The sequence below is a fragment of the Schistocerca serialis genome, chromosome 8 (assembly GCF_023864345.2).
Source record: "Schistocerca serialis cubense isolate TAMUIC-IGC-003099 chromosome 8, iqSchSeri2.2, whole genome shotgun sequence".
NCBI classification, from domain to species: domain Eukaryota; kingdom Metazoa; phylum Arthropoda; class Insecta; order Orthoptera; family Acrididae; genus Schistocerca; species Schistocerca serialis.
The window spans coordinates 286,905,781-286,930,909 of NC_064645.1; the positions used below are offsets into that span (position 1 = coordinate 286,905,781).

The 25,129-nt window shown below is 44.7% G+C and overlaps 1 non-coding gene across 1 annotated transcript; it reads left to right on the forward strand.

The window, feature by feature from the left end:
* The first annotated feature begins 1,783 nt into the window (after positions 1–1,783).
* On the forward strand, positions 1,784–1,867 carry Trnas-gga (transfer RNA serine (anticodon GGA)). Its single transcript is given in 2 exon segments — positions 1,784–1,823; positions 1,833–1,867. It is a non-coding gene; the product is annotated as a tRNA-Ser (tRNA).
* Positions 1,868–25,129: the final 23,262 nt, after the last annotated feature.

Genomic DNA, 25,129 nt, shown 5'->3' on the forward strand with positions numbered 1-25,129 from the left:
GCTGTATGTCTGGCGCACGATCGCGAATGAGTGTGCTACATAAGATCAATTTTCTCGAAGATTTATGACGGATTGAGACCTCCACCCAAGTCTAAAGAAAAATTCAGTATGTTAGCTAAATTTAATATGCAGTACCATATTATGTAATATGAAACCCCTATTTTTCGTGGAATACTTTTTCGAATTTCGTGCAGTGCCTTACATAACTTCAAATACCATAGTAACTGTAACCAGTAACGAAATGATGGACACATCATTATTAAACTGACATATAAAGCTCTAAGTAACGCAAAAATGACTTTTTTACCAAATAGTTCGAGAAAGATTGTAAGACATGCTACTCGATTCAGTCAGCACGTCGGGAAGCGGCCGAAAGGGAGCTAGATAAAAATGTCGACCTCCCTTTACGAACAAACGAATGAACTTGCCCAAAGCTCTGGACGAAAACTGGTCACTGCGCATTCGTCACCGTATCCTGCGTGGACTCTACTACACGATTTTTGTGCAGAGTTTCGAAAAGTTAGAATCAGAATGAGAATACTGATAATTTTTGTAGTATTCAATCACTTACCACTTTTCAAGCAAATCAGTGAACCATGGACGTACTAAATTTTATTTGCCTGATTACTTTAATATTTTGATTGTGTGTGTCTCGAAACTAAGTGAATCAAAATTTTTCAATTTCTGTTCCGTTCATACGTTTATTACAGGAAATAACAAAAATAAAAAACCCAAAATCGGGTATTTCAGAAATCGGTAATTTTGAGTGGTTTTAATAGACAATTTAAACTGGCGTGGTACAAAACCAATATAACCGGAAACCGGTTGTTACAGTGATATCCACCATCGTTACTCATCACGTGACGCCACAGCAGTGCTCCTTGTGCATCAAGTCAAAACCACAGCATAACGCACCGATCTGAATGGGACCCCTTTAGCAACACGGTAAGCCAGTAAATTATGTCTCAAAACAACCGTTTTCATTTAATGTTCAGCCTCTCTTCAGATGTTTTCATTTCCTCACACGTCATGAACATTGTTTATTTACTCAGGGCGTTTTACATTAGCTCCCATAAAAACTTCAGCTGTCAAATTCTACAACGCTGTTAGCATAGAAATAATGTTCACGACACGTAAACAAATGTAAACATCCGAGGAAGGGAACCAGGCATCTTGAAATGTCAACATGGAAAAACAAAAACCAGCCTATAAAAGCAGCTGGTTGCAACTAATTCATTGAAAAGCATTTTCAATTTCAACAGTTGCAGTCCGCAATGGACAAGAATTACACTGATAAGCCAGAACATTATGACCACCCGCCCAATAGCCGGTATGTCCAGCTTTGGCACGGATAACAGCTGCGACACGTCATGGCATGGAAGCAATGAGGCATTAGTAAGTCGCTGGGGTTAGTTGGCACCACACCTGTACACACGATTCCCGTAAATTCAGCGGAGGGGGGCGCTGGGTTCTGACGTCATGTTCAGTCACGTCCCAGATGTGTTCGACCGGCTTCAGATATGGCGAGTTGGGGGGCCTGCACATCAATTGGAACTCGCCACTCTCTTCCTCGAACTACTCCATCACACTCCCGGCTTTCTGACATGCCGCATTATCTTGTTGAGAGATGCCACTACCTTCAGGAAAAATGATCGTCATAAAGAGCTGTACGTGTTCTGCAACCAGTGTACGATACTCCTTGGCTGACACTGTGCCTTGCACGAGCTCCACTGGATCCATGCATGCATGCCTACGTGAATGTTCCCCACAGAATGATAGAGCCGCCGGAGTGGCCGAGCGGTTAAAGGCGCTAGAGTCTGGAACCGCACGACCGCTACGGTCGCAGGTTCGAATCCTGCCTCCGGCATGGATGTGTGTGATGTCCTTAGGTTAGTTAGGTTTAAGTAGTTCTAAGTTCTAGGGGACTGGTGACCTCAGATGTTAAGTCCCATAGTGCTCAGAGCCATTTGAACCATTGAACCAGGTCAGGACAACCAAAACAACGAGCGCCTCAGCCTGTGCTGACAGGAGGCTCCAGTTCTGCAAGTACTACCCGGCCACGACATTCTTGCATTTGATTCGAATTGATTTCATTCGAAATTTTAGCAGTAACTATTTTCGGAGCGGGGACCCACGACGTTCCGATAACCAGTCAAAGATGCTACTACGTCTTCTTCCTTCTTTTGATCTTTTTCGAATTCGCAGTCAGTTGCGTATCCCATTTTCTTCTTTGCTTTCCAATATATATCCCTATGGATTTTTATATTAGACTGGTTGCACTAACACGCGCAATGTACCGATGACCTATTGTTCATTTATCTGCATGACAATCGCGGAATCCCACCAAGCCGAGTAGCAATACCGCGGAACAATATTCCGCGGTTTCGACATGCCACGATCCTACACTGTCTAATTTTTACCCGATGCATAAAACGATGTATTCACAAATAATCATAAATCAAATGTGATCTCTGAATAAGAAATGCGCTGTGTAACATTTGCATATACGCTGATCAGTAGAACGTTATGACCACCGACCAACTATCGATGTAAACTCTTCTGGCGATAGCAGCGTCTCCTGGCGAGGAATGACTGCTGGTCAAACACACGCACGGTGCACGTAGTACCAGACTGCGCGCTGTCTGTGTGTACCGAGGGTGCATTGTGATGACATGGAGCGTCGGCACGAGCATTTCGGAAACTGCACGACTTTTACAACCATATTTGTGAAAATTTGTGTTATATTTACGTGTGCTTCACAACACCTCATCATGATGTTGAGAAAAAAGGGCTTTCCACACAAAAACATGACAATCTACCTGTAATAAATAACGCACAAGTGATCCTGAAAAACCATGCAAACCGAGAGCAAATATTAAATAAAACGGAAACCCACTGATGATGGCACAGAGGTGCTGAAACATGTTTGGGTACTTGGAAAAAGTGGTGTTTTGACAACTGGCGGACCTTACATCCAACAATTTTAACTGCAAACAAGGTAAACACAAGGAGCTGCAAAGCCAAATGTTAAATATCTGTAATGTATTATTTTACCGACAGTGTAAGAATTACACTCATCAATTACGGAAGTGCCTTATTGTCATCGTACAACAAAATGAAATCACAAGTAGAAGCGATACAATGAAGATATTTGCCTTGATCCATAATGAATTTCAAACTCCAGATTTCGAGAGAATGCTTCGATATCAGTAGTCTGCAGCTAAATTCAAGCAATATTGCAAGGCTGAGCTGTGTTGCGGCTCGCGTTGGTGCCATTGGTAGGTTGGCATCGTGTAATAGGGATAGTGCCGTCTCGTTCTCTTCTTTTGTTCACTGGCACCACTATGTTTGCTAGCGTTGTCTGTCTGCGTGTGGCGGCAGCAGCAGCAGTAATCGATATCTGTACGGTGGTACTATCTTTGGAGGTACATCAAGTGCTTTCCGGGAAGGGAATGTGTCGGGTAGTTCGGTTGGGACAGAGCAGCAGTGAGGTCTGGCAGCCGAGGACGTGCCGGGACCGCTGGTGGCACACAGGCACTGCCAGACCGAGGGGCTGTAGTTGCGAGGACCATAACCTCGTTGTCCACCAGACCCAGGACGTTTGAGTTGAGTGAACGTTAATCCAGTAGTGAAACCTCCACTATTTTGTTCGCGTGTAAGTGCTCGCAGGGTCGCTGACACGATGAGCAACGAGTGGAGTGTTTGTGGTTGGCGAAATTAATTAGCCATCCTCCACTTCTTATTATTAATCATTGAATTCCTTCTGTTATTATTGGTGAAGTTCAACCAGCATATTTTTCTGCTTAGTAGCCGCTAACGCCCCAGTTACCTGTCCTGGAGATTAGCGTATTTTCGTGGCAGTGTACCTTTCTTCGTCTTGCGACTGCTGTCCAGTGAGGCGTGTAGTTCGACAGCCGCCTTGGTTGTAGTTCGAATATGTTGTTCTTTTGGACTACCTTGGTCGTAGAGGTTCCTTCTGCTTCTGCATGTTCTAGACACCAGATTCTGAAGATTCGTCAGTTCCGCCTTGCCTGGGTTATTCCATCATTGTGTTGGTTACCAGACGTTAGGTAGATTTTGCAAGAGTGTTTGTCTGTGTTTCAATTGTCAATAATTTGAGTTGCCATCCAGTTAAGTAAATACAACTCTTGGCTGCCTGTCTCATCAGCTGCGAAGTTGAGCGACTTTCCCAGACCGATCCTTGGAGCACTGTCTGAGGCCCACTTCTCTCTTGGTTTGATCAGATTGTGATGATTGTGTTTGCTTAAAAAAAATATTTTAGTAACTCCTGGAGAAGTTAACTGTTCTTAAGAATTTATTATCCAAACCCTCAGCTTTTAAATTGTTTTTTGAGTTATTACTGTTGGGGCCTTCAGCCGACAAATAATTTGAATTTCTGGTCAGTAAGGCCTTCAGCTATGAATGGAATTTGTCTACAGAATTTTTGATTACATATTATCTTTTAGTAGCCGGCCGGTGCGGCCGAGCGGTTCTAGGCGCTTCAGTCTGGAACCGCGCGACCGCTACGGTCGCAGGTTCGAATCCTGCCTCGGGCGTGGATGTGTGTGATGTCCTTAGGTTAGTTAGCTTTAAGCAGTTCTAAGTTCTAGGGGACTGATGACCTCAGATGTTAAGTCCCATAGTGCTCAGAGCCACTTTTTTGTCTCTTAATACTAAAATTTTATGATTATGTTTTTCTAAAAAAATATTTTACTATCTCTTGAGGAAGTTAACTGTTCTTAAGAATTTATTATCCAGGCCTTCAGCCGTTAAATTTTTTTTGAGTTATTACTATTGGTGCCTTCAGCCAACAAATAGTTTGAACTTCTTGTCAATAAGGCCTTCAGCTGTGAGTGCAACTTGGTTAGGAATTTTTTATTACACATTGTGTCTTAACGGTCAAATTTGATAATTGTTCCTTATTGTCAACCTCGTTTCCAGTTGGTTCCAAATATAGTGTAAGTGATTAAAAAAAAAAAAAAAGAGTAGCTAACGGTAACTGAGTAAGGCCCTGTCCACACCGAATCCTGCCTTTCCCTAAGTTCCATGTCTCAAAGGCATTTAGTAACGTTAGCGACGTTGCTTTCCCTAATGATACACCAAAAAATGTGACTGCGATATGTGTCCTCGAACGTTACTCGTTACGCTGCAAGGCTTATTCTTTTAATGTTTGTATGATAGAATCACTCTGGGGAATGAGCTGTTTCTCTTTAGGTACAAAAGTAAAAATCCCAGCAGAACTTGATGTGTGTGGTATGTTCATAACATAAATGTATTGCAACCATAACGGGGTGTGGTTTTTGTCTTTTGAGGATTGGCAACACTGAGTCGTGGAGAGGGATCCCTGACCATAGCGAGCATCGTGGGGACACTTAACGGTAGTACCTAAACTCACGTAGTAGTCTCCAGTTGCGTGAAAGATGTCGGTAAGAAATCCCGCCAAGTGCGTGGCTCGTACTGTGATCCGCTACCTACCTGCGAAAGAAATAGCACCACTGACCTTTTTTTTTTTTTTTTTTTTTTTTTTGCGAGTCAAATCGGTTTACGGCGAAGGCATTATGAATAGAACGAGTGTCTTTAACTGGTTTAGGGTGTTTAGTGGAGACTGAACGAATTTTCATGACGAACAGAGGAGTGGAAGACTCCATTTTGGCTGATGAGTTGCTGTGCAAAATCGAGGAAATTGTTCGTGAAGACCGCCAATTGAGAATGCATGAAATTTCTGCGACGTTTCCATAACTCTCTAGGACTCTCTTATACTAGACGCTCACAGAAACTCTGGGATATAGCAAACTGTGCCCAAGATAGGGCCCAAAGCAGCTGATACAGCATTCCAAGAAAAATGGGGCTAATAGCGCCCGCGAGTTTCTTGAGCGAGTGGAATTGCATGGTGAAGATTTTCTAAGCTCTATTGTGACTGGGTATGAAACGTGGGTTGCTCATTACACACCTGAGATAAAAAGACAGTCGTCACAGTGGCACCAAACCAGTTCCTCATATACCATAAAAATTCAAAACTGCAATTTCGGGCAAAAATGTCATGGCCACAGATGTTATGGTACCGAAGAGGCACCATTTGGTCGAATTTCTACCTCAAGGGGAGACCCTTAAAAATCCAAAAGAAGCATTCAAAAGAAAAGGAGGGAAATTCTGACGAGAGGAATGAGCTTGTTGCATAACAACGGCCATCCTCACACAGTCTTAGAATCAAGGAGCTCTAGGACTCAGTTGGTTGGGACGCTATGTATTCCCGTTACTTGGCCCCCTGAGGTTATCATATTTTCATCCCTGAAGGCACACGTCAGTACTGATTGGGATGGCGGTCATGTGGAAATATAGACAATAAGAGTATGAAGAATATCCTGCATTTTTTTTTCAAATATACTTTTCTAAAAAATAATATAAGATCGTGTACACCTACTTTCTATACATTTCTCGTTCTAGAATTTGTGAGGTTTACTATTTTTAGTATCTGTCAGTTCTGAAAGCCATTTTAATAAGATTTCAATGCTCATTCCCCTCGTCAATAATTCCGTTATTCCATTACATTTCACGATGTCACAAAAAATATTGGTGTCTCATTTTTGCTCGGAAGAAAAAGATGAGAACTTAAAATGGATTTGAACACGGAGCGCAAAAATCGGAAGCTCTGCTCTTAGCTATTGCGCTACCAACTCACTTCATATCACACGGCGCAAGTGGAGAAATGAAGAGCCATCGAAATCTAGACCATGATTTTTCTCGTAAACTGTTGATTGTTGGCATCTAAGCCAAAAAAAATATCCCCTTGTTTTCACCCTTCTTTCACCCTGCGAATTTTCAGTTGTGTCAGAGAGCGACATACTAGTGGTTCTCCTTGTCAGAAATGAAACGGACGGCCAGAATACTGCAGACTCAAATGCGGAAGACCATAGTGGAGTCCCCATCCAGTGTAGCTCTGACCAGCTTCTTGGCTAGGCATTAGGCAATCTTTCACCTGATTAATTAATTGACACAGCCTATCCGAAATCCTGCGCAGTCGCAGACTGCAGTCCCCATTCGCCGGACCCACGGAAATATACACCATACTGCCGTGCAGGCTCGCCGTCTGGGCTCGATCCTTTAGTAGGAGACTTCGCCAGGCAAGGACGGCTAGTCTGTCAGAAGAGCCAGTGCAGGTCAGGACAGCCGGCCGGTGTGGCCGAGCGGTTCTAGGCGCTTCAGTCTGGAACCACGCGACCGCTACGGTCGCAGGTTCGAATCCTGCCTCGGGCATGGATGTGTGTGATGTCCTTAGGTTAGTTAGGTTTAAGTAGTTCTAAGTTCTAGGGGACTGATAACCTCAGATGTTAAGTCCCATAGTGCTCAGAGCCATTTGAACCATTGAACCAGGTCAGGACAACCAAAACAACGAGCGCCTCAGCCTGTGCTGACAGGAGGCTCCAGATCTGCAGGTACTACCCGGCCACGACATTCTTGTATTTGGCCTCGCGAGGGCGTTACAGGAAACAAGCCGTGACATTACTCTAGGCAAGTACAGTTGTGACTAAGGAAAACGCACAACCTGTGAATGACTTCAAGACAGTTGCGATAATAACATCAAGTTGCCCAGCGTGTCGTCGTGAAGTACCACAATAAAAACTCAGGATAAGCCGACAGAAACGTCCCCACTCCCCGGTGCAATAATACTGTGGTCGACTGGTACCAGAGGCCAGCTCTAGCGAACCGGACAGCCTTCGTCACTGAGCTGCGAGCGAACTAGTGTTTGTAGACACAGAAATCGCACAAAAGTCGGAGGAGGGAGTAGGGAGGGACTGTCTCTACACTCTGTTTTAGAGTATTATTATACTACACTCATCGTAAGAACGATCTTGATGTAAACGAAGACATGGGAGGCGATTCGTCAGACATCGTAGTACACGTTCACGGGTGTTGTTACACCATTGGAAGCAGACCCTAATGTATTAGATATTTTATATTATACTGCTTCTAATAAAACTTTAAGGCGTTCTAAGGTATTAACAGAAAACAACAGGTTTTTGTTGATTGGTATACGAAATACTTACGCCTTGTATTTCTTATCTCAAATCTAATTGTACAGTTGCATTCTCTGAACCATTCTGCGCAGGCTATGCTTAGTTATGATCGGTACACGTCTGATGGACTTTTAAATACTCCGTCAGTCTCTCCGTTGAACATGAAATGCCGAAACTCGTAAGTTTTGACGTTCTTTTTGATAAATTTGAGAAACGTGCTATAGTTATATTATAAATATATAGCCAAATCTACGCAGTTGTGGTAGCATAATGGTTATAGTAACTGACTTGTGCACTACTTTTTTTAAATGAACACACCTCCATTTGACTGTATTGATGTTTATTTAATTACGACCCAGTTTTCTGCCTTTTATGCCATTTTCAAGTGATTCAGTTTGTGTCATTAACATATATTGCAGGACATCTGATGCCCTGCAGTATATGTTAATGACATAAACTTAATGACTTGAAAACGGCATAAACGGCCGAAACCTAGCTCTTACTTAAATAAACAACAATAGAGTCAAATGGCGGTGTGTTAATTTATAAATTATTGTGTGACTGTCCCAGCAACATCAAAAACTGTTTACTAATTTGTACATCCTGGGTTCTGTGTTTCATTCCACTATAAATCACTTTTTTATGTTTACCGAAATGACATCCTGTGTTGTACACATCAGAGTAAATGGAGAGTGGGAAGGACAGTCAACATTTATATGTGACAGTGCATTGATCTGCTCACCACTCCTCAATTTGTAAGCAGTGATCTCCTCGTACAGGAGATACACAGAAAGTGACGGGGAATCTACCCCCCCTCCCCCCGAGTTCGTTTTTCCCACGTCCTCAAATTGCGTCTTGTACTTTCATGAAACATAGAAGAGGAACATAGAATATTTCACAAAACGGTGAAAACCTATTAAGTAGCTTCAGTATTTCACTATACAGCAAAATCTCTGCAATATGCTCGTAGAATGACACATTGCTCACACAAATACGTCATACTGCATATATGCAAGGTTTTTTGATGCTCTTTTTTTAATCTAAATCTTGTTTCCACCTGTTCTCTTAAACAGCGTATTACCAGAGCATTACTGTAAATTTAATTTACGCTTTCTAAAATTTAAATGGAATTTCAAGTTTCATTATTTGTATTCTGTTTGCTGATTTTATTAATTATCTGCAAGTGTAATATTTTGTGTAATCTGCTTCCAAATGATTTATTTTAATACTTTTGACGCAAATTATTTCACTGTCACAGCATTTTCAAATCCCTGTCTGTGAGAAGTGTTAAAATAGAGCAGTCGGAAACAGATTAAACGAAACTTGATTCATATTCAGTTATGGAATGTCAAACAGAAAGAAACAAGCTTCCACACGATGATCTGCAGTTGTTCACATCGCGATGGACTTGAATGACCGGCTTCGCTGTTTAAATGAGCCGATGAAGTGTTGTGTTGTGGGTCATCTTCACTGAGTAGTGTACCGCATAAAACGTAATGTTATTATTGTACGCAACTATACACCGCTAAAGGTTCGCGAGAAATAAAATCCAATGAGGTTGTAGAAAAGTCGGATGAACATACAGCGTAATGTTCACATCAGGATTGTTCATACGGTAAATAGACCATATCTATATTGAGGTACTAGCCTGTATCTGATGTATTCCTAACATTCTAGTACAGGCAACATAGTTGTAAACATAGCACCAAACTGTATAGTAAACGGTAACTTATTGTGGTGTGCCATATTGTACCTCCGAAACGAATCTTTATTGTACTTACAGCTGCTGGCTCATGAAAGTCTCCCTCTTGCTCTCTCACTCATCCAACCTGCATCTACACATAGTTCTCTTTTATCTGTTCTTGCTCTTGGGACCTGTAGGGATTTATCACAAGATTTGCCAACATGTGTTTCTTTGGAATACGAGTCTAAATAAACTCAAGACTCAACAATCTCCGTCACTTTTTAATTTATTTATCGACATACTGGAAGAAATTGAAATTCTCACGAACCTGAAAAAAAATCGAGCAAACTTTCTTAACGAACAACGCGATTTTCGTCACAGTGCCTACATCTACATTTTTAAAGAAATTCTGGAACAGAACAAGTATTCGTCCCGATTATATGGGCTACTTGCCAGAGACGTCCACAAGTGTCGTGGACGCTGCAAGTTTTCAGCCATTCCAGTCTGTGCATCGCTCAGTCGCATGTACAGCCTACGGGATAGCTGAATGCAGTTCTAAGGAAGAACAGACACCACACGTTCACATAATTGATTCGCGTCTATGGGGAATGAATCCACCACCTTCATTGCGGATGCTCAGTAGCGTTCCCCCTCCTGCAGGAGTCTCAAAGTAGCGAACATACATTGACGGGGAGTGGATACATAACGGTAGTTGGCAATGAGAGTCGACGGAGGGGTGTATGGAGATAGTCCGCGCATTTGAGTTAAAACTTGTGTCTGGATGTCCCAGTGGTTAAAGCAACTGCCCAGCAATCAGGAAATTCAGGATTCAAGTCCCGGTTTGTACCATTATCATTCGTCACCGCTGATTCCGCACAAAGTCGCGATGCAACTGACATCAATAGTACCTTCTCTTTCCTTGCCTTCCCCCACCCCCCTCCACCCTCAGTTTACATAATAAGTACAGTTTGCCAGTCCATGGGCTCACCAGCCCACTGTGCTCGGCGTTCTCCTCGCACTATTCACAACTCCAGCCCATTTCCAGCTTTGCAGTGGGCATTTACTCTGACTGCAACGCCATAAAACTAGGAGGAGAGAAAACTGCGTTCGGCATCATGTACTATGCGATTTCTATTACGTGGCAGTGAGCTCTTAAATTGTAATTATCGTGATACCAGCATACTACACTTATGCTCATAAATTAAGGATAATGCTGATACATGGTGAAACAGCGCTCTGGTGGACGATTTGTGGGTTTCAATGACCATGCGGTGGATTTGACATGCGGTCTTCGCACGTTGGCGCTGGCAACCGTCCACATATGCAGAGGTGTATTGGTGCATGTCAGAGTACGGTGCAGCGACTAAGTGTGCAGACGTTTTCAGACTTGCTAATGGTGACTGTGTGTTGAAAATGGGTCAAAGAACACATATTGATTGCGATGGGTAGAATACTAAGGCGACTGGAGGCTGGTCAAACACAGCAGCCCTCCGTGTGCCACAAAGTGTGATCTCAAGATTATGGCAACGATTCCAGCAGACAGGAAACGTGTCCAGGCGCTACAGTACGGGACGTCCACACTGTACAACACTACAGGAAGACAGATATCTCACCATCAGTGCCGGCAATGCCTACGGAGTACTGCAGGTAGCCTTGCTCGGGACCTTACCGCAGCCACTGGAACAGTCTGCAGAAGACTGAACAGACATGGTTTATTCGCCAGGAAACCTGCAAGGTGCATTCCACTGACCCTGGTCACAGGAGACCACGTAAAGCCTGGTGTCAAGAACACAGTACATGGTCATTGGAACTGTGGTCCCATGTTATGTTCAGGGACGAGTCCAGGTATAGTCTGAACAGTGATTCTCGCCGGGTTCTCATCTAACGTGATCCAGGAACCAGATACTAACCCTTAATATCCTTGAAAGAGGATGGTGTGGAGTAGGATTATGATTGGTGCACGTACACACCTGCACGTCTTTGACAGAGGAACTGTAACAGGTCAGGTGTATCGGGACGTCATATTGCACCAGTATGTCCGCCTTTTCAGGGGTGCAGTGGGTCCCACCTTCCTCCTGATTGATGATAACGCATAGCCCCACCGAGCTCCCATCGTGGAGGAGTGCGTTGAAACAGAAGATATCAGGTGAATGGAGAGGCCTGCCTGTTCTCCTCCAGACCTAAACCCCATCGAGTACGTCTGGGATGCACTCGGTCGACGTATCGCTGCATGTCTTCAAACCCCTACGACACTTCAGGAGCTCCGACAGGCACTGGTGCAAGAATGGGAGGCTATACCCTATCAGCTGCTCGACCACTTGATCCAGAGTATGCCAACCCTTTGTGCGGCCTGTGTGCGTGTGCACGGTGATCATATCCCATACTAATGTCGGGGTACATGCGCAGAAACCAGTGGCGTTTTGTAGCACGTGTGTTTCGGGACGTTTTTCTCTACTTAGCACCAATACCGTGGACTTACAGATGTGTGCCGTGTGTCTTCCCTATGTGCCTATATAATTGGCGCCAGTTTTGTGTAGTGCCACGTTCTGTGGCACCACATTCTGCAATTATCCTTAATTTATGAGCATAAGTGTAGAATGCAAGGTAGTTAACGCACAGGTGACTGATAAGCACACTGTCTGATCAGAAATATGCCAAGAGCCATATGTAATGCAGAATAGACCACTATCCCAACAGGAGGCCCGACCAGTGCAAAAGGAGGTGGGGAGTACTGTGTTGTCAGTAGAGAAGCGGTAACAGCAGAATCGATCGGTCACCAGAGCTCGGTATTTCGGGCGTGGTTTTTGGATGCTGCCTGAGTAGCAAATCGATCACGCATAACAAATCCAACAGGCACTTTTCAACGCTTCTGAAGCTGCCCAAGCCGACTGTTGATGATATGATTGTCAAGCGGAAACGCAATGAAACAATCACAGCTAAACGATAAACAGCCGACCGGGGTGGCCGAGCGGTACTAGGCGCTACAGTCTGGAACAGCGCGACCGCTACGGTCGCAGGTTCGAATCCTGCCTCGGGCATGGATGTGTGTGATGTCCTCAGCTTAGTTAGGTTTAAGTAGTTCTAAGTTCTAGGGTACTGATGACCTGAAAAGTTAAGTCCCATAGTGCTCAGAGCCATTTGAACCATTTTTTTTGTAAACAATGAGCAGGCCGACCTGGGGTAATGACGGACGGAGAACGTGAATTTTTCGGTAGGTATGTAAGAGAGTGAGTGGATTCCTTCCTCCTGTTATGTTTTCATTGCCCGCCAATTCTTTCTTCTTGCAAATACCTTCAATAGTGCTCTTTTTGTGACATACACAATATCTAAATATCTTGAACAGTAACTCAGGGCTTAGCTAACATTATTATCCATTACATTTATTCGATTAATTAGAATCCATAGCCGTGACTAATTTACTAAAAACCTGTTCTAACTAGGACTACCATAAATTTCAGACTTAGATATCTCTGTTGCGCTAAAATTAGGACTGACACTTTGTTGAATAAATCATTTGCAGAAGAGCACGGGGCAAGAAAATCAGCTGCTGATAGTGCCTGCACCCGCTGTAAATGGTATTGATGTAGCTGGTCCTCCTGTAACACTCTCCAGACAGCCATGTGGTCAACATTCAGTGCTGTTCACAGAGGAGGCGTCGCTTTAGTGAGACCAGAGTGTAAACTTTCACAGTCGACATGTATGTGCAAACTTCAGTCCTCGCGCACCTATTGAAGCAGATCATCAACAAAGATTTTCTGTTAGCGTTTCGGCCGGCACTGTTGGTGACTGTTTTGTAGGGCCTCACTTTCTTCCACCAGGCTGAACTGACTAACATATCATAATTTCGAAGGGAATGTTCTACTTGATCTGTCAGCGTATGTGCCTTTATCTGTGCCACAATGTACGATGGAACACCTCATTTTAGCGTTAATGTCCGTCGACTTCTAAATAACAGATTCGGTGACAGATGGATGGATAGGGACGGGCTAGCTGCCTGGCCTCCACGCTCTCCGGACATCAATTTGCGGTGGCATTTGAAAGCTCTTGTGTATGGAACCCCAGTACAAGATGTTCAGAGTCTCCGTGCCCGTATTTCGGAAGGGTGCGAAACCATACGCAATACTCCCAGGATACATCAGGGCACCCGAAATCACTAGCACGGCGTGTTGATGTATATATTAATGCCCACAGAGAGCATGTTGAACATCCCCTGTGAGAAAGAGTTCAATGTGGTATGCTGGTGCATTCTGTTCGTTTGTGTTTCCAGTGAATAATGAGTCGGAGAAAATGAACTGTAACAGGAAAACAAAGCGTTTCCAGAGCCATGTTCACATAATGTAATTTCTTCGTCTATGTATGAGGAATATGTCCTGCAATTTCTGCCGTGCATTTTTGTTACAACCTGTATAGTTAATGATGAAAATGTGATAGCAAATGTTTCACTGATTTGATTATGGAGTAATCAGCACTCTCACTTAAAAGATTGTTACTGAAACTGAATTCCACATTTATCCAGCATAATTCGATAGAAATTATTGTTGTATCTAAAACCTAGGAAACAACAATAGCTGAGTATAGTTCTAATTATTGCAACATTGTAACAGAGACTCCTCAGAAGTCATTGGAATTCGCGCCTAAGATATATCCCCCCTCCTCCCCCCCCCCCCCCCCCCTGTTCCACTCACGGACCGCGCGAGGGAAAAACGACTGTCTGAACGCCTCAGTAGGACCTCTTATTTCCCTTATCTTTGAATGGTGATCATTCGCAATTTGAATGTTGGTGGTAATAATATATGCTCTACGTCCTCGGTGAAGATCGGATTTCGGAATTTAGTGAGCAGCCCCGTCTGTTTAGAGCGCCATCTATCTGCAAGTGTGTCCCACTTTCTATGAGATTTGTAACGCTCTCGAGATGGCTAAATGTAACAGTCAAGAATCTTGCCGCACTTCTTTGGACCTTCTAAACCTCTTGAATCAGACCCAACTGGTAAGGGCCCCATACAGACGAACAATACCTCAAGACTGGACGAACTAACGTATTGTAAGCTATTTCCTTTGTTGCAGCACTGCATCGCTTCAGGATTCTACCAATAAACCGCAATCTAGAGTTCGCCTTACCCGGTACTGGACAATATACCGCAAATGAATTAGCACAAGTTACAAGCCGGAAAATGTACCGCAATTTATCTAAGACTTCATGTCCAGGAGTTTATTTAATAATCCAGTGACTGTTTAAATAATTAATTGGACAGGGAAGGTATAGTTAACATCATGGACTGTGCCGAGCTTCTTTAATACCGATTGTGACAATTGCATCAGACTATGACCAGTGTTATCTTCAATAGCTACTTCACATGCGCATCGTATTTCTAATAAATATGACGGCTATATTTCAAGGGCAATGTTTTAAGTATTTCATACAGTGACTGTGTTAATTACAAGTGTCTGCCACACGTGAACTTTTCTGAATACTTACGTCTGTTACTGTACTCGAACAATCTCGTTACAGGACATCGACCGATAGTAGTATGTGGCTCATCATAGTTGTGCATAAGTAATGATAGATGAGATACGATCTGGCCGTAACACGTAGGTTATCCAGCATCAAAGTGCAATTAAGTGTCTGAACGGCAAACCTGGTGTAGTCCACATAAATTTAAGACAGGTTATTTTAGCCAATCACTTTTCAGCCAAGTTCGATGGAGGCACAGCAACCGGAGGCATGTTTGCTCAGACACACTCTATTAAGCTGCAGCTGACTGTAAAACATCGCTTGAAATCAGCGGAAGGAATCACTCCTGCAGTAATAAATACATTATTCTCTGGTTACAAAGATGGTTTTAAATCTCTTTACTGCATAATCGATTTATGAATTGCCACACCCATCTTCGCAGGCATATTTAAACATAGAGCCAAACGATGTTAGGCATTAGATGTATATTTGAAGGTGTATCTGAAAATGAGGCCGACGACCAGAAATCAATTACACATTAAAGAAATTAAAAATCATCCAGAGGCTAGTCCATTTAGAATTGAAAATCATCGTACGGTTACGTTCATGCCATCAGCTTCTATGGAGAGAAAGAAATCAATAGTGAGATCCAACATTCTGCCAGCAGTCCAGCTAGCATAATGAGATGTAGATAAATGTTAAAAAGAATCTGGTACAATGGTAGAACAAATAGTAATAAGCCACACATTTCTGTAATCAATGCTAAGCGACGCTTGAAGTGATGTAAAGAACAACGCAACTCGACAGTGGATCACTGCAAATGAGTGATCTGATAGATAACGCTACACCCAGAGGTTCTCCGATGCAAGGATTTCGGTTTCACGAATCCTGGAGAACGTCATCTGCCACCACTTGTGATCATACTCTACTGGCCATTAAAATTGCTACACCAAGAAAAAATGCAGATGACAAACGGGTATTGATTCGACAAATATATTGTACTAGAACTGACATGTGATTACATTTTCACGCAATTTGGGTTCATAGATCCTGAGAAATCAGTACCCAGAACAACCACCTCTGGCCGTAATAACGGCCTTGATACGCCTGGGCATTGAGTCAAACAGAGCTTGGATGGCGTGTACAGGTACAGCTGCCCATGCAGCTTCAACGCGATACAACAGTTCATCAAGAGTAGCAACTGCCTATTGTGACGAGCCAGTTGCTCGGCCACCATTGACAAGACGTCTTCAATTGGTGAGAGATCTGGAGAATGTGCTGGCCAGGGCAGCAGTCAAACATTTTCTGTATCCAGGAAGTCCTGTACAGGACCTAAAACATGCGGCCGTGCATTATCCTGCTGAAATGTAGGGTTTCGCACGGATCGAATGAAGGGTAGAGCCACGGATCGTAACATATCTGAAATGTAACGTCCACCGTTGAAAGTACCGTCAATGCGAACAAGAGGTGACCGAGACGTGTAACCAATGGCACCCCATACCATCACGCCGGGTGATACGCCAGTATGGCGATGACGAATACACGCTTCCAATGTGTGTTCACCGCGATGTCCCAAACACGGATACGACCATCATGATGCTGTAAACATAACCTGGATTCATCTGAAAAAATGACGTTTTGCCGTTCGTGCACCCAGGTTCGTCGTTGAGTACATCATCGCAGGTGCTCCTGCCTGTCATGCAGCGTCAAGGGTAACCGCAGCCATGGTCTCCGAGCTGATAGTCCATGCTACTGCAAACGTCGTCGAACTGTTCGTGCAGATGGTTGTTGTCTTGCAAACGTCCCCATCTGTCGACTCAGGCATCGAGACGTGTCTGCACGATGCGTTACAGCCTTGCGGATACGATGCCTGTCATCTCGACTGCTAGTGATACGAGGCCGTTGGGATCCTGCACGGCGTTCCGTATTACCCTCCTGAACCCACCGATTCCATTTTGTGGATTTCGACCAACGCGAGCAGCAATGTCGCGATGCGATAAATCGCAATCCTGATAGGCTAGAATCCGACCTTTATCAAAGTCGGAAACGTGACGGTACGCATTTCTCCTCTTTACACGAGGCATCACAACAACGTTTCACCAGGCTACGCCGGTCAACTGCTGTTTGTGTATGAGAAATCGGTTGGGAACTTTTCTCATGTCAGCACGTTGTAGGTGTCGCCACCGGCGCCAACCTTGTGTGAATGCTGTGAAAAGCTAATCATTTGCATATCACAGCATCTTCTTCCTGTTGGTTAAATTTCGCGTCTCAAGCAAGTCATCTTCGTGGCGTAGCAATTTTAATGGCCAGTAGTGTAGCATCGCTACTTTCCCTGGGCTAGGCTGTTGAGGACGAATGGGCTGCCATTGCTCCACTAATAAGTGTTCAAATACTTTTCATCAATCCTAAGTAAGTATCTGTCGTAATTTTAATTGGTGCCACGTACACTGAGGTGACAAAAGTCATCTGTTACTTCTTAATATCGTGTCGGACCTCCTACTGCCTGGCGCAGTGCAGCAGCTCCACTTGACATCGACTCTACAAGTCATTCGGAGTCCCCTGAAAAAATATTGAGTCATGCTGCCTATATGGCCGTCCGTAATTACAAAAGCGTTCCCGATGTAGCATTGTGTGCACGGGCTTTCCTCTTCATTATGTCCCGTAAAGATTCGATGGAATGCATATCGGTGATCTGGGTGACCAAATCCTTCGCTCGAATTTTCCAAAATGTTCTTCAAACAAATGGCTATCAACTGTGGCCCCGTTACATGACATAGTTGTTTGGGAACTTGAAGTTCATGAATTGCTGCAAATGGTCTCCAAGTAGACGAACATAACCACTTCCGGTCAATGATAGGTTCAGCTGGACTGGAGGACCCTCGGTCCATGGGTCCGTGGGGCCTGCTCTTACCAACTGAGGTCGAGACTCATCTGATCACGTCCCGGTTTTCCACTCGTCTAGGGTCCAACCTGTATACTACTCTGTATATTACACAATAGAATAACATGCATAAGAATAGAACAAAATTGGGAGGAGGGGCGTTAGATGATTAGTTCGACTGTAGAAAAGTTAAAGGTACCAGAGAGGCAGTTCTGACGTTGGAAGCAAGACTAAAGAAACAGCAAGACAAGTGCATAGAATTTGTCGACCTGGAAAAAGCGTTCGACAGTGTCAAATGGAGCATTATCGAAATTCTGAAGAAAATAGGGTTAAGCTACAAGGAAAGAGGTGAAATAAGCCGTGAGATACTTCCTAATGTCGTACAGGATCTCCTTCCGTCCGGCATAGGGCAGTAACTTGTCGTGGAATGGACTCCACGAGTCGTTGGAAGTCTGCTGCAGCAATACTGAGCCACGCTGCCTCTATAGCCGTTCATAATTGCGAAGCTGTTGCTGGTGCAGGATTTTGTGCACGGCTGACCCTTGGATTACGACCGCTGTCGGGAGATCTGGAATGTCAAATCATTCGCTCGTACTGTCCAACCGGCCGCTGTGGCCGAGCGGTTCAAGGTGCTTCAGTCCGGAACCGCGCAGCTGCTACGGTCGCAGGTTCGAATCCTGCCTTGGGCAGACTTCGCCAGGCAAGGACGGCTGGTCTGTCAGAAGAGCCAGTGCAGGTCAGGACAGCCGGCCGGTGTGGCCGAGCGGTTCTAGGCGCTTCAGTCTGGAACCACGCGACCGCTACGGTCGCAGGTTCGAATTCTGCCTCGGGCATGGTTGTGTGTGATGTCCTTAGGTTAGTTAGGTTTAAGTAGTTCTAAGTTCTAGGGGGCTGATGACCTCAGAAGTTAAGTACCATAGTGCTCAGAGCCATTTGAACCATTGAACCAGGTCAGGACAACCAAAACAACGAGTGCCTCAGCCTGTGCTGACAGGAGGCTCCAGTTCTGCAGGTACTACCCGGCCACGACATTCTTGCATTTGGCCTCGCGAGGGCGTTACAGCTTCGAATCCTGCCTCGGGCATGGATGTGTGTGATGTCCTTAGGTTAGTTAGGTTTAAGTAGTTCTAAGTCTACGGGACTGATGACCTCAAATGTTGTGTCCCATAGTGCTCAGGGCCATTTGAACCATCTGAACTGTCCAGGAAGCTCATCAAACCATTCACGAACAATTGTGGCTCTGTGACATGTCGCATTGTCATCCACAAAAATTCTATTGTTGTTTGGGAACATGAACTCAATTAATGCCTGAAAATGACCTCGACGTAGCCAACATAACCATTTCCAGTCAATGATCGGTCCAGTTTGATCAGAGGACCCAGTCCGTTCCATGTAAACGCAGGCCACACCATTATGGGGCCACCACCAATTTGCATAGTGCCTTCTTGAACACTTCGGTCTGCACCACACTCTAACCCTACCATTTGCACCTACCAACTGCAACCGGGACTCATCTGACCAGCCCCAGTTTTACAGTCATCTAGAGTCCAACTGATATAGTCACTAGCCCAGATGAGGCGCTGCAGGCTATGTCGTGCTGATAGCAAAGGCACTCGCGTCGTTCGTTTGCTGCCATAGCCTATTAACGGCAAATTTCGCAGCACTCTTCTAATGCATAAGTTCGTCGCACGTCCTACACTGATTCCTGCGGTTATTTCACGCAGCGTTGCTTGTCTCTTCGCACTGACAATCCTACTCAACCGCTGATGCTTTCAGTCATTAAGTGAAGACCATGGTGAGAGATAAGCCCGAAATTTAGTATTCTCGGCGCATTCTTGACACTGTGGCTCTCCGAATACTGAAGTCTCTAACGATTTCCGAAATGGAACGTCCCATGCGTCTAGCTCAAACCACCAATCCGCGTTCCAAATCTGTTATTTCCCGTCGTGTAGCTATAATCTCGTCGGAAACCTTTTCAAATGAATCACCTCAGTACAAGTGACAGCACTGCCAATGCACTGCTCTTTCATATCTGCGCACGCGATACTACCGCTATCTCTATAGGCGCAAATCGCTATGCCATGACGTTTGTCAACACAGTGTACACTATTCTAGTGACAAACGGTACTTATGTTGACTCCACAACTAGCTTGAGGAAAATAAGGAGAAGGTATCCCTCCTACTGTGAAACAATGCCACCTCGATATTTCAGTGAAACAACTCCGAACCTCTCCTGCACAGTCAATCGATATTAAAATAAAGCAGGATAAAGAGAGGGCTTTGTAGGCGGACGCACAACACAACGTGGCCGAGGGAAAAGTCTGGCTCAGTGATCAGAGAAGCCACAGCGCTTGACGCGGCAGTCAGGCGAAGCCACGCTCCGGCGGGGCGTAGCGAAGGCAGCCGGCTTGCCCTGGTGGGCTGCGCTCGCCTTCTCAGCTGTTCAGTCGCGCACGGGTGTCCCACGTATTGTACGGGCCACTCACGTGCGACTCACCAACTGAAACAAGAGCTATGCATGACCGACGGCGAGATCCGAACATCCCACCGATCTCAACACGAGCCGGTAGCTTCCGGTACATCAGAAGCTCATGGACTACCTCCGCCAATCCCCTCCTACCAGATTTAATCCTCCCCTTCGTCCCCCTCCTCCAGGGCACCATCTTTCCCTTCTCTCCCTCCTCACTTCCTCCCTGCTCTCTCCCTCTCCTCCCCCCTCCCCAGGCTTCCATTCCACCCTCCGTACCCCCTCCCCTCTCCCACCCATCTTCTCTCCACCTGTCATTCTTCCCCCCCTCCTCCTACCCTCCCGTATTTCCTTTGGCAGCCCCCACTTTTTTTTCGTGCAATAGTGTGTCTATAGTGCGCCGAAGATCGTCATCATTGTGTTAGTGTTTCTCTTTGTCTTAGTGCAACGGTGTTTCTTCGTCAGTGCTCCTACGTTCACGTGTTCAACCTTCTGTCTAGGTTTGTGCACTGAGCTGACATTCCCTGTGCGACCAGTGCCTTCCGTGAATGACTTCATTTCCTTTTCATCCGTCTGTCTCCTGTTTTTATCCTACATGTACGTCTGTTTTTCTGTCTTCATATTTCTTGTATGTTTTTTTCTGTGGCCGAAGAGCAGCGTGGATAGGCCGCTGCCGGCCTACCTTTTGTAAAGGTTTAAAATAACAATACAGAAAAAACTCCGCCAGTTGCCGGTCTAGGGTTGCTGCACGCTGATAGATCGCCTTAGCAGTAGGTCAACTGCCGGTGCCACCATAGAAATCGACCTCCTGAACATACATATGTTCCTCTTGCGGTTATTTTGTTTCGCACAAGTCGTTTCCCGAGGTATGTGTTATGTTACTGCAACCACTTTTAACATGGTGGATTGTTTTACTTGGATGTGTAGTTAAATCACGCCTCATTATTGTTTTCATAAGCCAACCATTCCACTACGTTCTATGTTACAAGTGCAAACGGAAGGGTGAGAAGAGGACAATGAAACAAGCAAATAATCGTAGTAAACACAGGCCTGGAAACCAGTGACTTCTTCCATTACAATATATGCACCCATGCAGTCATACCAATGTTACAACACTGTTAATGTCTAAGGCTACGTTTATTTCGAAACACCGCAAGTAAGGGATAAATTAAAAAGTGATAAAGGGCCCTCATTTGATATTATCGTCACTATGCTGCAAGTAAATAGAGTTTCAACAACAAGTGTATCAGTTATGACTCTCCAGTACCACCGTCATCTCAGGTACGCCAGCTTCCACACGTTGGAGATTTTTGTGTGGGGATTTTTAAAAGCTTTGGTGTATTTCAGCCCTGCTGATATTTCGATGAACTCTGGCAACGTGGGTGATTGTGAATAGTTCTGGTAAACGCCTGGGATGTTTGAATTCTTACAGGCACAGAAGAGGAGACGTGTTGCTGAAACATTCCGTCACATGAACAGTGGAAATGAGTAATACTTGCATTGTCTTTGTCGCTAAGTGCATGACCGCAGTTTGCATCGTTGGGGACTCAGTATCATACAACATATCACGGAAAGAATTAGTTCCTGACCTATGTTTATTACAATTATTGTCTTACTTCATTGTCCTCTATCACTCCTTTAGTTTGTAACTATAGAGGACAGTCAAATGAATACGAGACAGACGGAAAAAAGTAAGTAAAAAGTTTATTATTTCAAAAGTAAACGATATAACAGCTAACAGATCTATCCCAATGTGAGACAAGATAATAACGCCTTCATATAAAAGTGTTTGGGATTGCACACAGAACCGTGGGACCGCTCACATGTAGCCAACGTTGTTTCAAGTGCGCTGCAGAAGCTTCTCTGGGACGCCAATACACATTCTCCATACGATCTCGATCTCCCCTGACGTATCATGGGGCCTGCCCCTACTCTGTGAGCACCCCACATTACAGCCAGGTTAAACAGGCAGCCATCTTCCTTGCAGGTGACACACGACAGTGGCCATGTTCCGCAAAGCACCAGATGACAACACAAACGCCGCCAGAGGCCACTGGTAACACGGATCTTTCCCTTAAGTTGACAGCGTGAGTGAAAATAAGTCCAGCTTATCCTGGTACCCACGGCTGTATAGACCAGAGCACGAGTCCTGAGGAGCCAGTTTACTGAAAGCGGGCTTTCTGGGCCAGACACCGAAAGCAGACACATTTCGTCAATCAGGAGGTCACTGCAGAGACATCACTGTGCCATCATCGCAGTTCGTTTCAGCCTTTGTGTCCCCGATCTTCCAGCATGGCTGTACCTTGAACAAGACGTGGCCCTTTCATGGTGACTGGTCTTCAAACTTGTGATTCATATCTATTTCTTCCTTGCCGCCATCTTTGCCAAACTTAGCTTTTGGACTGGGACATTGATAAGTCCCTTCAGGACTCTGATTCTAACACGGTGAGTACTAACACTCTTAGAACTGAATTCTTGTTTTTACTGTGACTTTATTGGCCTTTTGCCTCACTGACAGTGCTGTCTTTGTTTTCAAGATTTGTTTTAGTTTAATAACTGGTTACAGCCCACGTAATTCCAGAGAATATTGTATTAATTGTGAATCAATAAACTTTATGCATCAATGAACTTTAGTTCGTTCTATACTTTGGCTCTACTGTTCTTTTTTTTTGTTTTTTTTTTTTTGTCACCTTCAGTGGATGCATTAATTGGTCAGGAGCTACTTTTTTTCTTTTTCTTTTTCAAAACAATGCTTACATGTGTGCACCGACCCAGAGAGATAGTCCTTTTGTGACTTTTTCATATCCATTCACTTCTGCTATATTGCTTCCAGTGGATCCTTGGCCCAGGTCTTAATACTGCTGCAACAGATGCAGCATATCCACAAACGCCTGGTCAAATTGCTGGCGGCCATCCCAGTGTCATTCCCAGAACTCACCAGTCACCTTTCTTGGATCGACACCATGATCACAGGTTTCCAGATGTCACCTCCATAGTTTTCACCATTCGACAGTAATGTCGAACTGTGCACGAACTATGTTGCCAGCACGGAGCAACAGATACTGGTACAGGGCAAATCTGGTGATATCCAACAATACGCCTTTGTCCTGACATATGCTGATTTCAGTATCTACCTACTCCTGCAGTAACTTAACCTCCAAATGGAACCTCAAAATCTTTATTGTGTCAGGATCAAGTCTAGCTCATTACACTATTTCGATTCCCAGGTACATGTGGTTGTGGCCCACCATAAACTTTTTAGCTGCCACAAGCTTCATGTACAGTGTTACCGGGATTGGATTACCTATGTCCATACTTGTCCCTGGACTCTTACCTTCCAGTAATCAGTGAATTCGGGCAGTCTCTTAAGTCATTCGTCAACCACTTGGCAACTCCCTTTCTGCAGTCAATGCTTAATTTACACTGAGTGCTTTGCCACTGATCCAAAGTACGCCAGGCAATAATTAAAATAAATGTGGACTCCACCCAAAGGCCCCCTCGTACAGTGATGGATATGAAGAAGCAGACTCTTTCTAGACATCTCGTCCATCCAGGCAGGGCTTCGTTACGCATGGAAACATCAACAACATTACCATCAAGCTGTAGATCGAGGTGGAGTCCTCAGCGACCATCACTGATTGGAACTTGTTCTACTCTTAAACATTTGACAAACTGTTATCCAATCACATCAATAATCTCATCAAGGTTAACAGGTATTTTACAGACCAGTTCGACAGCACTCAACAACATTAGTGGCCAAGATACTGATCATGGATGCACCAGGTGCTATCAGTCGTTGAAGTATGGATTTTCCACACTCTGGGTCTCAAAGTTTACCTCCCTGTTTTATTCCAGAAGTAGAGGCTTCTCCACCCTCTATGCTGGGTACCGTTGGCACTGACCAACCCCAACTGGCGATGGCCCTCTGGAAGGGTCCCAGAAGGAAACTCCAGTGACATCACCTATAACATCATTGGAGACGGACTTCACCTTCCCGGCTACCAATGCCACAAGTGAGGACCCAATACTACCAGGAGACAACGAGCAATACCTCCATCTCTCTCCCCTTGGGGGGAGGGTCAGGGGGGAGGAGGTATCAGTATACCACCCTCCCCCACAGTCAGGCCACACTTACACTGCCAGCAGCCCACATTTTAACCAGGCTATGTGGGCAGTGATCTTCCTTGCAGGTGACACATGACATCAGCTGAGTTCCGCACAGACATCAGACGGCAACTCAAGTGCCATCAACGGTCGCTGTTCCTACAAACCTTTTCCTTGCAGTGGCCATGTAACCGAAAATAGGACCAGCGATATCCTGGCGTCTGGGGCTGTATTTACACTAGCACATGAGCCCCGAGAAGCCGGTTAAGGCCCGTTGGGCCAAATGCCAAATTGAGATGCATTTCATCAATGAGAATCTCACTCCAGTTCCATTGCTATGCTGACTCTGACGTGATGACTAATCTTCGGATTTGTTGTTTATGTCTATTTCGTTCTTGTTACCGGCTAGGCTGAACTTAATTTTTGGACTGAGACGTTAGTAAGACCTTTCAGGACCTGATTCTGCCACATTAAGTGCTAAGAATATAGAATTATTTTATTTTACTGCCATTTTACTGGCCTTCTA